The following is a 19,400-nucleotide window of genomic DNA, read 5'->3' as shown; positions in this document are numbered from 1 at the left end:
AAGAAGAATTAGAAAAACTGACAAAACTCAAGGTATGTCAAAAGATAAAATATTTGGGAATCTGGATATCTACCAAAACATAAATCTATATGAGGATAATTATGTAAAAACCTGGACAGATATTAAAAAGGATTTGGAGAGGTGGAGTAAATTGAAATTATCATTCTGGGGACGTATCTCCGTGGTAAAGATGAGCATCTTACCTAAGCTATTGTTCCTATTCCAATCTATCCCTATCATAGGGAAAATGAGTTACATTGAGGCCTGGCAGAAAGAGGTATCTAAATTTATATGGTCAGGAAATAGACCAAGGATTAAACACACCCTGTTAATAGACCATAAAAACAGAGGGGGGTTTGGGCTTCCCGACTTCAAATTATATTACGAGGCAGCATGCCTCGTTTGGATTAAAGAATGGTGCCAACTTAAAAATACTGAACTTTTAGATTTGGAAGGCCACGATAATCGTTACGGTTGGCACGCGTACCTTCAGTATGATAAAGCAAGAATTCATAAAGGCTTTACAGGACATATTATAAGAGGTGCGTTGTTTAAAGTTTGGGAAAGATATAAAGGCCTTTTAGAAGTTAAAACGCCCAAATGGATCTCTCCAGAAGAGGCTAAAGCCTTAAAGAAGAAAAATATGAAGGGGAACTGGTTAAAGTATAACGATTTACTAAAGGAAGAAAATGGCCAAATAAAATTAAGAGAATATGAGGAGGTAAAAGAACATCTGACAAGTTGGCTTGACTATCATCAAATATATGGAACATTCAGAGAAGATAGAAAAGTCGGCTTTGCCGAAAAGCCATCTAAATTTGAGACAGAAATAATAAATAATAATTCAAAAACATTATCAAAAATATATCAAATTCTCCTGGAATGGAAGGTAAAAGAGGAGGAAGTCAAAGAGGTTATGGTGAGATGGGCCCAAGACATTGGCCATCCCATAATGTTAGAACAGTGGGAAAAACTCTGGAAAACAACAATGAAGTTCACGGCATGTTATAGCATTAAAGAAAATATTCTTAAAATGCAATACAGATGGTACCTGACTCCCTCACGGCTCTCAAGGATGTACAAAAATCTCGCAAATATTTGCTGGCGATGTGGGGAGGCTAATGGTAACATGTACCACATGTGGTGGACTTGTAAAAAGATTAAAGAATTTTGGAATACAATATATGAAGAACTTAAGAAACTATTAGGAATATCTTTTTCTAAAAAACCAGAGGCATTTCTCCTAAGTATTATTGGGAATGACATACCAGAGAGATTAAAAGATATCTTTTTATACGGAACAGCTGCTGCACGGATGCTGATTGCAGCAAATTGGAAAGGGGAAAACGCCCCAAAAATTAAGGATTGGCAAAATAAATTTCAAGAATATGTAGAGATGGCTCAGTTAACCAGCAGCCTGAGAGGAAATAATAGACAGGAGTTTGTTAAAAAATGGGAGAGATATAAAAAATACTTGCAAGGAATTGAAAATGGTATAAAGTCTGTGGCGGCCTTTGAATAACCCTGGAGGAAAAAAATGAAAATGAAAATGAGTTTGAGAAAAAGAAGCTGTATTCGGTAATGTAGAAGGTTTTGGATATAAATAAAGGAAAAAAAATGTTAAGTATCTTCACAAGCAGAAAAGGAGCACACAACAGGAAAGACAGGAAGTCTATTTATGTATTTATTTATGTATTTATTTATGTATTTATGTACTTGAATTTGTTAGCGATACAAGTATTAATTTGGACTTGGGTTATGCGTAGATTTATGTAAATAATTAAGGTTTATATTGTTGTTTGTTTATCTTCTGATTTTGTATTATTATTTCTATGTTGGGTTTGACGAGTGTATGTTTATGTGTTGTAAATAAACTTAATAAATGCAAAAAAAAGAAAAAAAAGAATGCACATGCCAAGATAGGAGTGTGTCAAACTGTGCACAACTGAAATGTGAAAAATAATAATCTTTCTGAAAAACCCAGCAACAGTTCACACATTCACAGGGAAACAAAAATGCTTGTTTACTATATGCTTGTGAAACATGGACCACTTATAAACGCCATCTCCAACTCCTCGAAAGATTCCATCAGTGGTGTCTCTGAAAAATCTTACACATCACTTGGGAAGACAGGCGATCCAATATCAGTGTACTGGAAGAAGCAAAGATAACCAGTGTTGAAGCAATGATTCTTCAACATCAACTTCGTTGGACTGGTCATGTTGTGCAGATGCCTGCTGATCATCTTCCAAAGCAACTACTCTATTCCGAACTTAAAAATGGAAAGTGTAATGCTGGTGGTCAACCAAAGAGGTTTAAAGGCTGTCTCAAATCTTTAAAAATGTAGTATAAACACTGATAACTAGGAAACACTGGCCTGCGAGTGCTCCAGTTGGAGAACAGCCTTTAGCAAAGGTGTCATGGGCTTTGAAGACACTCAAACTCAGGACGCAAGGGAGAAACGTTTTAAGAGGAAGGCATGCTTGGCAAATCCACACTGTGATCAACTCCCACCCAGAAACCAAATCCAGAATTGGCCTCCACAGTCACTTACAGACTCATTGTTAAAACCGTGTTTATGGAAGACAATCTTACTCGGCTACGAGTGATCGCCAAAGAAGTAAAAACTACAGTAGATTTAGGGGTGTAGGGAAATGAAAGGGGGAAGGTAAAATCAAGCATAAAATCATTTTACTGATGGAAATTTTAGTTCTATACCTCTCATTATGTGACATGTTAAAAAGTTGCTGAATTATGCTGAGAACCATTGGAGTCTTCTAAGGCTTAAGGCCTACTGCATATATTTTGAATACAGATTATAAGTGTACAAAAATCTACTTAAATTGAGCTTAGTCTTCTTCTAAGCTTGTGTATTCAGTGGCAATTGCTGGGTTTTATTTCACATCCACGCTAGTAATACATTGGTACTGCTAGTAATATTTAGTACACAGAACAAGAGCTCAAAAAACAAAACAAAAACACCATTGCTTTGGAAATAAGGTATGCATAATAGTCATGAAAATGAACTACCCATATTCTTGCTGAGAGTAAGCCAACAGATCTCTTGGCTGAGCCTTGTCAGATTTTATGTGCACAATAAAATCCATGCCGAGAAGAGGTTACATGAAAATCTTAATGTATAATTGTAATAACATCAACCCTGCTGCTATTGTAATCAGTAACAGAACTTGCATTGGCTTCAGAGGGATCTGTAGCAGGACTGCAGTTCTCTTATTCTCGGTATCTTATTACAACGCCACAGGACTTGACAAAAACAACACATTTGCCCTCCCTTGCTTTGTTCCTGCCTGCATAGGGAAGGAGGCACGTTTCATCCAAACAGCGACTGTAAGTGAACCTGCGGTTTTTAGAGCGACGGTGAAAAGGAAGTATGGGGTGCAGACAGTCGATGTTCACCTTCAGAGTGCTTCATTACTTTGGCTTCATTGGATTTGCTAGAGTTCTCACTTCCAGTCACAGCTATTACCAATAGCTATCATTATTTTAACAGGAAGAATGGGGGACATGGGGAAGAGGGGAAGGACAAGTAATTTGAAGATGCAGAGGAAAGTTAGGTCTACGTTGCATTTCTGATATTTCTTTATATCTTGGGAAATGATGAGGAAATTGTGGGTTGTGAAAAACACAAGATAAGCAACAACAAAAAGAATGGCTGGCTTATTATTTGCTTCTATACGAGGCTATTTTTCAATAGCTTTACTTGCACAGCAGTTTATTCTGTTTTCTCTATGTTTCCCTGTTAATTTCCACATTATGTTTGAGCTTTCGCATGACATATTTGAGCTTTTAAGTGACATAAAAGCCATTCCAGAAACCTAGTGGAATATAATGGAATGTTAGTGCTCATTTCTAAGTTAATTGCTTCCAGAAAAATTCTACTTGCAACCCAATTAAACATGCAAAGATCAGAGGTTTTTACACACACCCATCTCTCTATCTTCCATCCAGGTAAGGAAATGGCATTATCAGAGTTGAAGGGCACATTCTAGCCAGGCAAAAACATTTGAGGAGAGCATAGAACAGGGCTAGTACAGGACATGGGTATAGGGCCTGGAGAGAAGTGAGAAAAGGGCTGCGGTCTACTCCTGATTCTTCCAAGTGAAGATGGCAACAAGCAAGGCTGCTTGTCCTTGAGCTCCATGACCTGTTTTAATTTGTTTTTATTTTGAATCATTTTAAAGTCAGTTGGCTCAGCCTTTAATGTTAATTGCAACATATAGGCAAGTGCATATCTATTTTATCTGTTTTACTTTTATGTGGTCTCAACAGCCATATATTTTAATTGGAGGACAGGAGCTGGGAGAGCAGCTGTTTTTACTCAGTATTTAGCGTTTTGCTGATAAGGATGCTCATCTCAACCAATGGAGATTCTGCAGTTTAAACAGTTTTGTAAATAATTTTTATTGATTTTCACAATTGAATTCCACATTTAATCACAATGGCACTCCCCACAATCCCCAAATTCACAAATACCTTTTTCAAAACCTTATATTTGAGGTTCTTTAAACTTCATTACTTCCCTCCAGTCCCTCTTCTTGGTTCTTTATATAAACAGAATTCTTCTGCATGCTTAACCAATTATTATTTCTCTTAATTTATTCAAATTTCTGCTGATTGCAAGTGTTAAGTCAAGGCTGGCGATGTTTCAACCTATTTACAAGTCCCTGCAATCGAACAATAAACATTTCCCATTCTTTTCCCTAACTTTATCATTCTTAAATTTCACCGGAAGGTGACTGTCTATTGAGTCAGATTTAAAACCCTGCTCCCCTTCCTCCCAGGCCTTTCTCAGTCTCAGAGGCTGTAGTTCCAGCCTCGCTTTAACCACCAAGGCACCCCCAACTGATTCCTGCCTGTCCCCCAAACCATTCACCTCTGCGCTAGGCATCTCCTGCTCTTTCTTCATATCAGATCCTTGCATAGACACCTCCTCAGCTTCTGTTTTCATTGTCAATGGTTCTATCTTAATAATCAGTTCCGTCATCATTTCAGTATTTTTATCCATTCGAGCTAGTAATTTGTCTGTTACTTTTTCTAGATTTTCCTTCATCTCTTTTATCAGCTGTCTTTTCAATTCTGAAAAAAGCTTCACCCATTCAAAATGGGACTTCTCCCTCGGGTCTTGTTCAGAGACCCTTCTGTCCTAACTTAAAGTTGGCTACTGTTTAACTGCCATCTTCTTCTCTTTCCCTTGTTCTCAAAACAGTCAGTTTTCCAACCACACCTTATCAGTTTGTCAAGTTTTCTCTGCTGGGTTCAAATTCACCAACAGCTGTAGTTCCAAGTCAAGTCCACAATTATAAATCTGATAAGTCAGTAACTCCAATAAAAAGCAATAAAGAATGGGTTTCAGTTTCTTTTACTCCAACTTTCCCTTCAGCAGACAGTATCCATAAATAGCATAAGGAAAGATTTAGTAACCTTTTCACTTGCAAATTGATTCCATGCAGTGATAGTTACCAATAAGACAGGGATGGACTTCCTTTTTACTCCTCCGTCTGATGCCAAATTCCACCTAATTAATTCTGAAAGTAAATCTTCTTTACCTTTCCATTGGCTTGGTAATAATTTTTGGAAGATCTCTGCTTCAGGCTTGAGCTGAGGCTTTGCTCCCGTGGAATTTCTCGAGCATCCAATTGGATCTGCTGCTGTTGTTGAATCAGGGTGATGTGACGGAAATCTTGAGGAAGTTCACCAACAGTCCATGTGCTTTGTTGAATTCGTTGATGTAACCGTGCCCCCTGCACCTACTGATTGGCTGGCTGAGCTCAAGTGGGCATGGCCGTGTTAATTCCTTACGGAATCACCCTATGGTCTTTCATTGGTTTGCTTCCATGTACTCAATGGAATCTAAGTTATTTAGGGCACCTCCAGACTGATTGTGTGTGTGAGCATATTGTGCGACATGTCACTGATGAAATGATAGTGCATTAGTGGTGCATTTAATACTGGACTGTCCACACACCATTTCACTTTATTAGTTGTTCTGTAAAGCTTCACCAGTGTTACGACCCTATTGCCATCTGAAAGGGCACTCTTGTGCTACAGCACAACCAAAGCAGGACAACAACCCCACCCCACCCCAAAAAAACCAATTTGGTATAAAAAGTTACAAGATTTCAGCAGGAAGCTACAGGACATGCCTTCACTGGAAATGAAACAGTATGGCCACTCTGAAACATCTGCCGTTCCAAACAGCATTGAAAGTGGGATAGTGTAAAAGCCACCTTGATGCCATTGTGAGCATGAATCATGAATGCACAATAAAAAGGATGTTTGGGGAGCAGCTTAAATATTGTCTCCCTTGCATAGCCCTAGTTTTTACCATCCTTTAAGGGAGAAAGGCTCCTTCTATGGTTGAATTCCTCGTAATGAATCTTTTGCTTGCCACTTCTTTGTTTTAACAATCTGTACTTTACATGTCTTCAGTTAATAATTTAAGATTTGAACTTTCAGTGAACTGTAGGCAGCCAGCTCCTGTTTTCCAGCGCCCTGTCGTAAACTCACTTGTCATGGGCAAATTGCAATCTGACAATCAAGGCAGCATTTGCCAATGCCTCTCTAAGCCTCATTTAGGAGAGTAAATCTCCCTTTTTAAAAAATTATTCCATCCAATCCCTTGCAGCATCTTCCTCTGAAGAAAAACACAAACATTTCAAAACAGATTTAACTACATGACACTGTTTTCTCTTGGCCTGATACCCAGTTTATTGAAGGCAACTGGGTTGGTTCCATTGGCTTCAGTGGGCTTTTGTAGAGTTCCAAATGCAGTTCCATTTGTTTTGTGAAAATCAAACCAATTACAATGCACAAAACAACAAGATTTCCAGCAAGCAACAAGGTTTCTGGCAACTGGTATTCAGAAGCATATTGCTTCCAACAGTAGAGCTTGAACATAGCCATCATGATTAGTAGCCATTTCCAGTTGAGACTTCTTCAGACTTTGTTTTTGGTTTGCTTTAAATACGTTGTTAGCTACTTTAAATACGTTTGATAAGCATCTTAGAAATAAAATGAAAGAATTTGCTAAATATATACCTAACCACTTTTTGTTTTTCTACTTAAAAACAACAGCAGTCTTATTCTAAGTGCAGTCTTATTCATGTCTACTCAGAAGAAAGTTCTGAGTATCAAAGTATATGTGTATAAGATTGCAGCCTAAGGTTCATTTTTTAATTTAACAATTTTAGGACTGCATCTGAAACATGGTCCCTTCTCACACATAGGCCTAAAAACCTACACAATGTCTGACTTGTAACGCAAAGCTCATTTGTCTGAGAGATTATTAATTTCCTCCTATGAGACACCCATTTCCTGTTTTCATACTAATTACTTGTCCATGGACAAAGGAAACACATGTTTATTTATACCATACAAAATGTCATTCTTTGATTTCAAGAGACAATCTTGCGTGGAAAGAAAAAATGAAAGTCATCTGCTGCTTGTAAAGGAGAGAAATCCAAGATAGGAAAATGTAGCACTGCGAGACAAAAAAAGAGAGATCAATGTTGCAAGTATTAGATTTGGAAAGTAGCAAGACAAGGTCCAATTGTTATTTAATAAGCTTTCCTGAGAGATGCCACTTGATTGCATCTTCATTTTGTAATTAATGAAACCTTGTTATGCTATAGTCAATAAAAATTTCTTAGGTAGCACTAATTCTTAGCAAGTAACTTTCAAAAGAAATGGTTTTCCCTGTACTTTTCACAGCCCATTATATTTAATGTGACATTTTCCTTAAAACTACAAAATGTATATATAAAGGAGAATACAAAACTTGTTTTAAAAGAACATTTGAATTACACATACTTACACCGCCTCTCCCTGATTTACTTTAGAAGAAGCAAACACTGATTGAAGAATGACCTTTTATTAGAGTTTAATGGAAATGTGGGGAGGGGGACTGCACTGGTTAAAGATAATTTTGTTCACTAAATATAGTCTCTATCAAGCAACAGTAGAAAGATGCTGATGGCATTGACCCAGGGACAAAGCCATTGCTGTTTTACTGTGTCAGTGTCACCAAGATATTATTTCTCTGTGCTGTTCTTGCCTAAAGCACATAACTTGCCTTCTGCTTATTCAGGCTGACAGAATTAGTTTCTTTTTCTTGCACGGAATACTTTATGCCTTCAGAAAGGTATGCTTCCCCCCCCCCAATCTCAAACATGCAATAATATATATAAAAAATCAGCTATGCAACTAATGCCCCAGTAGTCAATACAGAGATATAAAATCTTATATCACAGTGGTCCCTTTGGGTGGCAGGCAGTGGGTCTTTTTAGTCAATGCAGCATCTTTTTAGTGACACACAGCTGAGAACTAATATGCCTGCATGGTTAGCTTCTCACAACCTTGTGGAATAAGTTTACCCTTCACTTAAAATAGGCACAAGTCTCTGGTCTGCCGCTGCTTAATCATGTAACTAGCGCAATTCAAATGATTAGATTGCTTCCAATTTTGTTCTTTTTATTCCTGAATCATCTCAAGGATGATGATCGTCCTCCAGTGTCCTGTGCTAAAGAAACTGCAGAAGATGTTGTGCATACCCAATTGAGCTTTGACATATCTCTCAAACAGTAGAAAGCCAAGTCACTAGCAAATCTTCTTTAAAATGAATGTGCGTTTCGAAAGAAGTGATAGCAGGCATGGCTTCTCTGTTGGGGCAGAGCTACAGCAATAGTCTCCTGGCAGGACTGTCTAGGCCAGGGGTGCCATCTAGGTGGGGGCTGGGGGATTGAGGTGCCCCAAAATTTTCAAGGAGGGCCCCCTCAATATTCTGTGGCCTGTGTTGGGCACCATCAGGCCTTCCTGCGTCTACGACACAACATGCCTATGTTCTATTGTGGGGAGGCAGATTTTTCCCCCTGTCAGTTTCATTGAGTGACCCCAATCCTAAAGTATTATGAGAAAAAAACCAATGTTTTCTGTCTTCATCTGGTTCATAATTTGATAAAGCTCCTTGTAAATGAGAAAACCCAACCTTTTAGCCTATCCTTGTACAGAAGTCTTTTCTCTTAATGATACTGTTGCCCTTTTAATCCACCTCCTCCAGCTCTTCGATCCGTTTTGTGTGTGTGTGTGTGTGTGTGCAGTCATATTATGAAAAGAACTGCAGGCGATGTTCCAAATGTGCCTGCATTCACAGGTTCCCATAATGGCAGTTTCTTAAGAAAATCATTCACAGCTTTACGGCTTCAGTGTATGCCCTCTGCCTAGTTGGATGGGAGGTTTAACAACATTATAACTCCCCAAAGATTTTGTATCTGCGAGTCCAGTGAAGTTGAGGATATCTCTCATAATGTGTTAAACTGCCCCTTGCATGATTCCCTAAGGTATAAATTTCTCATCTGTATCAGCTGCTCCTTGTCAAACAGACCCCACCCCATCCACCACACACAATCAGATTGCTGAAGGCAATGATGTATTTATTGCTCTCCAGGTTGCAAAATTTTAATCCGGCTGATACAGAATTAAGAGCCAGACATTAAAAGGAAAACCTAGTGCAATTGCTCCACCATGTCTGTAGTGCCTATGCACTAATTTATGGTGCGTGTCAGTGTCCCTTTTATTCCAGAGGGGAATTCTTTTAATTTTATTGTATGTGCATTGTTTGTTGAAATAGGCTTGACGTACTACATTAAAACTGATAATACTGTTATATGTATTTTGCATTCCTATAAGTATTGAATTGTGGTGGCCTATGACTTTGAGCAATAAAATTCAGTGTTCAGTGCAATGCCATTATGTTTTCCCTTCCTCATTTCTGTCCCTTTCTTAATCAATTCCAATGCCACAATGCTGAGTTGAGCTTTTCACAAACTCATTAGTATGTCTTAATAAGCAAGGCGCTCCAGTCATTTTAGTTGCCCTCCTCCACGATTTGGATTTTTGAAAGGCCATCTCTATCTTTTCTCCCCCCCCTCCATCAGTCATGCCAATCGATAGTGACTCAAGCACTTGTGTTGCATGCCAGATATTCACGCTCATTTTAGCACTCACTTTCCCATCCCCCCCACAAAAGGTTCTCTAGACAACTGAAGCATTTCATTTGAAGAAAAAAAAATAGCAAACTCAACCTACACATTTCTCTAACATAATTAAATGATCTTTTAGCCATTTTCAAAAGTTTCCAATTAGAAAACAAACAAACAAACAAACAAACAACACAGCTATATTCTGTCTTGTATGAAATGGAAGAAATTAAACCCAGGCTCTTTCTTAACAGGACCTGGCCAGTCAAGATGCAGAGTAATTTTCAGAAGCTCCGAGTGTCATATTTTATGTCAATTTCCACTGGGATGGAGGGCACATGGTTTCTCTTAGCTGCTCCCCAGCACCTTTAAGGCTCAATCACACAATGTTCTCCAGACTATATTTTCCATCCCCCTCTTCTCTCCACCTCATCACTAAGTGACCTTACATGGTAATGACTACTGAACTGAGTAATTTCAAAAGGTAATTTCAGATGGTAATCATAGCTCTGCTTTAGTGTCTTCCTGCTGCTTCCCATAATTTATGAACAATAGTTGGTGATGGTGAAATAATTAATTCGGCTGAGAGAGAGAAAATCTCTGAACAGATTTCATATGAAATAAAATATAAAGTCTCAAGTGCTGCAAGCTGATAGATACAAACTTTTCTGAAGGCTGGACTTATCCACAAAGTAACATGAAGCTGTGGCTTCAGGCAGCAAATTCTATAAGGGTATTATTTTCCTGGCTGCACTCTCAGGCTCTCTGCATTATTGTTTTAAAATAGCTTCAGTTCAGAACAGGAAGGTATTATTTAGACTTTTGCTTGAAAATCCTCAAGAGCAACACAAAGTGCCACAAGACTAATTGTTATCCCTGATTGTTTTTAGTAATTACTTTTAAATGCAGGGCTGCCTCTGCCCGTTTCAAATGTGCCAAAATTTCCACAGTTGACTTTCTCCTGGTGTTTTGGCATGGCAAAGGGATCGCACTGCAGGCTTTGATTGATTTAACCAGTCGATCAATCAGGTTAGACTGAAAAACTAACCCCACTTTCCTGGAAATAAGCTCCTTTACATTCAATGGGGTTTACTTCTGAGAAGACATGGTTAGGGTTGTAGTCCTAGGGTCATATCCAACACTGTAGTTCTTTTTGTGCAATGGGACTTTTTACTCCTCACCTCTTCCTTGCAACCCCCCCACACCCTCAAAAATGTGTGAAGAGACGGGAGGAAGCGGAAATCTCATGGTGTGATCCTTATGCACAGGGTTGGATACAGCCCTGAAGCTGTAACTGCAGACAAAATTCTCTTCCCATGCCAAACCAAACAGAAGTGCTAACAACAAGGACAATAGGAAGACTGCACAGGAACACTGATGTCATTTTCCTGAGTCTTGAAGCCATTGGCCAGCTGGCTTATCTACAGGTAGTTCTTGATTGGGGTCCTAAGTGCCTGGTCATGATACCCCTCTATTGATATAAGTTTTAAATGTACCGTTCTTAAAACAATTTACCCAATATTTTCAGGAATGCAGATGGAGAATCAATCTGTGGCTATTTTCACTTGGCACACTTACTGCCTCATAGAAGGCAATGTTTTTACGAGAACAATGATGAAGTCAAATTACATTTTATATAGCACTGCCTCCAGGATTTCCCATTATGTTCTTGGCAAACAGCTCCTACCAGGGCTTACTGCCCATTTTCTGTAAGCTGCCAGTTTCTATCTTCTGCCCAAGAAAGTACAGACCCCCTTGTCTAACCCTGTCTATACTACCATATTATCAGATTCTTCAATGTGGAATCTTCAATAAAATGTGTATGCTGGAAATTATATCACACCTTCCCCCACAACTGTTATTCACTAGGCGTTTCAAAGACATAAATGATGCCAGAAAAGTTGTAATTATGTAATGACATGAAATCGTGTTAACAAAAGATTGTAAATTAAGCAAGGTTATGCAGCACAGATTTACTATATTTCACACATTTTTAAAGAGAGAAAAAAATGCAGTAGGATCCCCACACACATCCCAAAGAGCACATTTTCCAGAATTTGATATGTATGAGATTCAGTGTGGTAGAGTGGCTAGAATAAGATTAGGGAGAACTATGATATTCACAGGTGTCCTTGTGCCAGTCACAGCCTCTCTTTTCAGGCATCTCATTATTATTAATAATTTTATTATTACATTTATATCCCATGTTTCCTTCAAGGCGCTCAAAGTGGCATACACACTTCCCTCCATTGCATCTTCCCAAAATCATATGAAGTAAGTTAGGCTGGGAGACAGTGACTGGCCCAAGGTCACTCAGTGGACTTCATGGCTGCGTGGATATTTGACCCCCTAGTCAAACACTCTCCCACTGCACCACATGGAGATAGGGAGTCCACAGTGGTAAGTGTGCTAGCTCTACTCCCTTACTAGTTCTGCTATGCTCCATGAGCTGGAGGGTGACTTTCAGAACCAAGGAGCCTGCTCTAGTTCCATAAGCACTTTGTGCATATTAGAATCCTTATATTCCACTGAGGTGGGGGGGGGTAGAGCTACAACACTTCTTCCCATCTCCCCCTGCCCCTCATGTTAAGATAATCCTCTGACGAAACACACAAACAAAATCCTTCTAGTAGCACCTTAGAGACCAACTAAGTTTGTTCTTGGTATGAGCTTTCGTGTGCATGCACACTTCTTTGAAAGCTCATACCAAGAACAAACTTAATTGGTCTCTAAGGTGCTACTAGAAGGAATTTCTTTATTTTGTTTCGACTACGGCAGACCAACATGGCTACCTACCTGTAACTATAATCCTCTGAATTCTTGGACGATGAACCTTGAGGCAGAGGCAGTACTCCTGAATCCAATGCATAATAACCTCTTGAGGGCCTTCTGGATTGATTCCTGATGAATTGTCAGGGAAGGAATTGGATCTGTCCCCAGACTTCAAGAGTGCCAGAGCCTAAAACTTTGGTTTCAGGAGTTCCAAATAATTCCAAGACAACTATGGCCCCTGAGGTTTTTTTGTACTCATGAGTAAGCAATTCCTGATATGCCTACCCTGCCAGCAGCTGGGTTTAGGGTGTGGTTTAGGAGGCCAAAGTATACCACATTTCCTCTAGGGCCTCCTAATTGCTGGAAACAATGCAGATCCTGGTTCTTTAATCTGCATCTTGATGAACTCCCTGTGATAGTGACCTTGGGCTGTTTCTTGACCTTGTTTCCAGATCACGTTTTAGACCTAGATTGATTCTCTCTGCTTGGCCTTGGCTTGTTGAGATTATGCTGCAGCTTGAACCCTGCATTCTTGGGTAAGCTTTACCCTCCTTAGACTGACACCTTAGTGTCTGAGGATGTGGCTGGAGGATGGCATCTTCAAATGCCTGAAGGGGGTTTCTCTTACAGCCTATATGCAGCTGTATACATAGTATTATTGTGAGGATACAATGGGAGCAAAGGCGAAACATGAGCTTCTAGGAGGGGGTACAGTGTAAGAAATATAATGCCAAAGACTTAGAAGTCATCAGCAATTTTATAACTCTCATAGATTCATGGCTGATCCAACATGCTTGTGTTTTGTTGATTGGCAGGAGAACCATGCAAGTCATCATCACTTGATGTTGCTGTCATTAAGTAATAAGAATATGAGTGTGAACTAGCCCATAAATCAGAGTAAGAAAGTACAGTCTAATCTGATCATCTGCCACAGAGCAGAATTATCCACTTATCAGCTTCTTATGGATTTCCCCCAAAACATTTTGAACTTGATGTGCCACAAACTGGAATCTAATGCACCAATCTTAACTTGCCTGAAGAACAAATGGCTTCACGGGAATGAAGCAATCAAGTCAAATCACACCCTGCAGGAGAGAGTTTATCTCTAAGTTTAACAGCCTTAGCAGCCTTTCCATGAATGTCATATTAGAATTGTCATATTCGTTTGGAAGTTGGGCTTTAATTCATCTTCTGAATGTTCGTGTCACTACTTCTTTGATCATCTACTGTGTTGTAATATTATAAAAAATACCCAACACAACACTGGTTAGGTTTGAAGTCTGAGTGTTCATTTTAAGTTAATTCCTGCAGATATTCCGAGATTTTAAATATAGCATCAGACCATATTACCAGTTATATCTGTGAATATTGGAAAGACCTGGAGATGCCAGGATTTAATCTGGGACCTTCTGTGTGCAAGGAAGAAACCCTACCAGTGAGCCATGTAGGGAATCCAGACATACCTTTTCACAAATAGAAAGGCTCTTATAGAAAGGACTGAAGACCCTTGAAGGTTCCTATGCTAATATTCACTAATTCTTTCTAGCCCCTGAAACCCCTAATGCCCCTCCATTTTTCCAGGATATATCCTAACCCCATAGAACAGATTTTCAGGAGATAGAGGGCTACTGGGTGGTGGGCTAGAATAATCACTTCCATTCCCTTCCCTCTGGTGAGTGTGTCCCATGAACAGAGTTCTATTGAAAGGAGCTCTGGATCCTGCCCTTAGTTGCCCCCCTAGTTCTGACCTGTAGGCCAGAATTTTCTCGACCAAAGCTGCTCTCTCTATTCTACTGCATTGTTGCCCCCAAATGGCTACCACCAATGTAGCCATAGCAATACTTGAGCAATGACATGTAATGACAGAAAGAATGACTTGGAAAATGCTGGTTGTGTGGATAGCAAATATAGAGGAAAGAATAGATCCTAGGTGGAATGCAGCTAGTGAGATAAATCAGTTTGCTAGTGAGAATGTGTGAGATACAGTTTAGGAAAACTAGATTTTTAAAACACTCAAACAGAGAAGTTTGACAGAAACAAGCATTACTATGACAAAACAAAAAGCAAAGATTTTTCTCCAACTTTAATTATTATAGATATGAAATCAAAATCAGAGGTGGTTTAAGTGGCATATTGCAATTAAGACCAATTAACTTTATGGATCTGTTAACATCAAAACTGCAGCTTCATTTTCAGCTATATTAAATATTGATTACATCTGTTATCTTTTTAGACCCATAAGGCTTAATGTGGGAATTAGTAGCTCAGCAGTTGATTTGGCAAAATAGGTTTTCTTCCCATTGAAATACATGAAATTGTGTTCATCATCTTTAGGCACCTATGTATACAGGAAACCCTACAGAACCCCAATAATAGTTCATTAAAAATCAAATGTAGATAAATCTTAATTAGACCCATCTCATGTATTCAGAATCTAATTTAAGAAGATTCCCAAGTGCTAAAAGTCTAGCCAAATTAGGATGCCATTTCCACTTAGATTAAAGATTCATTATAGCATCTCAATAGAACGAAATTTCAAGGCTGGAAGCTTCATTCTTTTAACTACTGTTAATTTAAAATGATAGAAACCTGTTTTCAATTACTGTTTTCCGTGCTAAAAATAAGCATATTAGGACAGTGTGAAAAGAGGGAGAAATCTTTCCTGCATTGCATTGACATTTAGTATCCAAAGAAAAATGCAGTCTTGTAAATAATGCTAACCAAAGTGGTATGCTTTGGAAAATAGAATAGTTGTGTCTTTATTATTAAAGGATCACATCATAAAAATCAAAGGAGGTTACTTTAACTAAAAATATGAATCTTTGGGTGAACTGCAGAGAGCTTGAGGAGCTGGACATGAAAACAAAAGCAGATGGCTTATACAAAAATTCTGGAGATGAATTTTGTTTTCCATCTTTTTTAAAAACAACAGTGCCAATCTGCCCAAAAGCATGTCTAATTTATAGGCAGCCAGAAAGTGCTGGACTATGTTCAGACTCTGGCTGCAGAAGAGTTAGTATTTTTCATCAGTTTTGCATAGTAACCTTGTGACAGAAGAGCACCTGTGTGCAACGGGGGAAAGGTTTTTAAAGTATTCTGCCTCATTTTCTTTTGAATCAGATTATCAGTTTTCTTTAATTAAGGCTAACTTTTTTTAATCTGTTGCAGATGAAATTTTAATTATAGTATGAATACTAAGAAGAATGAGCTAAGTCCATATTTGTAACCGAAGGCCAAGTCTGGGATTATATTAAAATGCAACTGTTTTAGGATGCAGTTCTGTATCAGCTCTCTAGGAGTAAGTCCATTGAATTCAATAGGATTTGCTACTGAGTAGATATGTATAGGACTGTGCTGTTGGTTTATGAATTAAAAAGGAGGGGATTTTTCATTTTATTGTCTTTTATTCTTGTAAAGTAAGACTATTCCTCAATTGTCAAAGGCTAAGGGCCCAGCGGGCCAGCAATTTATCACCAGCATTGGTCAGTTGTCCTGCGCCCAGGGGAATGCCCTCTAATTCCTGTTGCCATTGGGCAATTTGATGGCAGGAGGATGATCCGGCCTGCAATAGGCCAGTTCACAGAGGAGACCCAGGGGCCCACCCACAAAGCTGCCCGTCTGAGAAGGGGTGAACGGACTTAAGCTATGCCATGAAAGGACTACATACACCTCTGTTTCAAGGGAATTCAATAGTTTAGGGCAGGGATAGTCAACCTTTTTATACCTAACGCTCACTAATGCATCTTTCTTGAAGGTAAAATTTCCTTACCGCCCACCAGTGCTCGGTGGAAGGAGGATTCAGCTTGTGCCATAGAACCCCCTACTGCCCACCCAGAATCCTGAAACACCCACTAGTGGGTGGTAGGGACCAGGCTGACAACCCCTGATTTAGGGGCTGCTAGAGAAGGTTCTCTCTCCCAGTTGCCAGCTCTGAATCTCCAATGGCGGCAGAGCTATCAAGACTAATCTTAATACCTGAGAGGTTCTGTTTTAGAAGCAGAGGCCTGGTAGATATTTGTGATCTAAACATTGCAGTCCTAACTATGTTCACTCCAAACCATGTCCTATTACATCCAATGGTGCTTTCTCCCAGGTAAGTGGGGATAGGATTGCAGCCTAAATTATTCTGGGCTTGAAATGCTAATGTGAGCACTGTGGGTTGCTCAGCTCCTTTAATGTCATGAAAGCTGTATACGACTCTAAGCTATCTAATTTGGAGTGAATCGATAAAAATTATACAGTGCTTGGTGACTTGATTCTTCGTGCCAATGTTTGCTACAAGTTTCAAGTGAGATGGAATAGTAAGGCTAGAACTATAGTTCAGACTGTTGGGATATTTTGTAGGCGTTCCAGCTTAGATAGTGCAGAATTGGATCTTAAAAAGAAAGCAACATTTCTAAATAAGAAAGCAAAGAGGCTTTATACTTATTCCCCTGTATCATTCTTGCAAGAGACTCGCTTACAAGCTTAGACAATATTTTAAAATGGAGCTATGCTATTATCTAGACAAGCATTAATTAGACCAAAATCCTCAGACTCTTACCCATATAATTAGCTATCTAATTATTTTAAAGGCATAGAATCACACTTTCAGTACAATTAATATAAGTACTAAGAATTGTAATTACAGTACAACTTGTCAAAACCAGCCTTTGTGGGGGACTAGCAAAGAGCAAAGAGCTTTTACTCTTTTACTCTTTTATGTGCGTAAATGCTGTATAATGTGGGGGGTGAGACAAACTCTTATAGCTTATGATCATAAGTGCAAACAATTTGGGGCTCTCAGCAGTCTGATCCATTTATATTGCCAATTTAGTGAACAGTGTGAGTCATCAAGGAAGAAGAGAGAACTGATGGAGCTTGCATATTTGGATACAAGTCTGAAGTTGTGTTTTTTTTTAAAATAGTTTTTTTGTGTTGTTGTTGTTTTGCTAATCACAGTCAAGTATTATGGATAGGCTTAATTAAAGGCTGCAGACTGCAGACACATGCTAAAGATCCATTTCCCCAAAGCTAAACTGTCTTTCCGCTTCCAAGCAAGACTTAAAACTGCAATTTAGTCACTAGGGTTATATAGATGAAACTATTCTAACAGAGTTGGATGTACATAATAGTTTCCAGAGTTACAGGTGATCTGAAACTGCAAAGATCTGTCTTTAGATTAGGTAAAGGTACCCCTGACCATTAGGTCCAGTCACGGACGACTCTGAGGTTGCGCACTCATCTTGCTCTATAGGCCGAGGGAGCCGGCATTTCTACGCAGACAGTTTTTTCGGGTCATGTGGCCAGCATGACTAAGCCGCTTCCAGCGAACCAGAGCAGCACACAGAAACGCCGTTTCCCTTCCTGCCGGAGTGGTACCTATTTATCTACCTGCACTTTGATGTGCTTTCGAACTGCTAGGTTGGCAGGAGCCAGGACTGAGCAACGGGAGCTCACCCCGTCGTGGGGATTCGAACCACCAACCTTCTTATCGGCAAGCCCTAGGCTCTGTGGTTTAGACCACAGCGCCACCTGCATCCCATTGGTCTTTAGATTAAACAATGTAAATTCAAACACACACAAAATATATGGAATAGCTTGACTTACTGCTTCCAGAACACACATTGAACAGGGCTACATTTCCCCATTTTTTGTCTTTAATGGGGAAGGAGAAGCCAAGTATAGAGCACTGCCAGTTTATTTTCTCTTTATACAGTCTTCCATTTCTAAAATGAAAGATGCTGGAGCTTAAGACTGCCTAGCAACAATTGGCAGAGCCTTCCCTCCATCCCTGTTATTCCAGCTGCCTTGCTGTAGTTACTCAATAGTGACAGAAATATCTCCTTCTAAATTTATATTCCACCTTTCCTCCAAGGACTGCAACACAATGTACAAGGTTTTGCTTAACCGATGAGCAAATCTGCTCATTTCAGTTTCTCTCAGTTTCTCATTTTGCCAACCTTAAGTTCAATTCTCCTCATTTCTACATTAGTTTGTAAATAAATAAATAAATAAATAAATAAATAAATAAATAAATAAAATAAAATATGTAACATAGAAGTCCCCCTAGACACATTTTTGTATGCAATCTGACTTAATATGCACATATTTTTGCAAGGCATTTTGTCCCTAATATTTATATTATACCTTATAATGCATATTACTTCTCCTATTATAAGCATTTCCATGCAGACTTTTCCTTGGTATGGGCATTTTTGTATACACATTACTTGGCAGGAGAACTGTATCGCAAAATTCAGAGGAGTGCAAATTTCAAAGGAGGTGGGCTGTGTTTCAGTTTGCATATTCCCCCCCCCCCAGAATGTGCAAATTAAGTAGATTTCCCTTTAAATGAGAAGTGAATTAAACTTCTACCCTATCCCTAAGTACATTCCATTGAGTTAAACAGGACAGTTCCAGCTAAAGTCACAGTCTTAACCCTGGGAGCTGTTCAGTGGAGCTTAATGGAACGGCAGGGCCACTGTTGCCCCCACAGCCCTGCCATGCCAACCAGGCAAAGGGCATCTCTTCTTTTCTTTTCTTTTCTTTTTGCTACTTTGTAATATATTTTGTGTTGTCATTTTGTATTTTTATGTTGTAAACCATCCTGTAATCTTTGGATGAAGGGTGGTGTATAAATTTAATCATTAT

Source organism: Lacerta agilis, chromosome 7 (genome assembly GCF_009819535.1).
Source record: "Lacerta agilis isolate rLacAgi1 chromosome 7, rLacAgi1.pri, whole genome shotgun sequence".
Classification (NCBI taxonomy): domain Eukaryota; kingdom Metazoa; phylum Chordata; class Lepidosauria; order Squamata; family Lacertidae; genus Lacerta; species Lacerta agilis.
The sequence above is the reverse complement of the archived record's forward strand: the minus strand, read 5'-3'. Positions refer to the sequence as shown.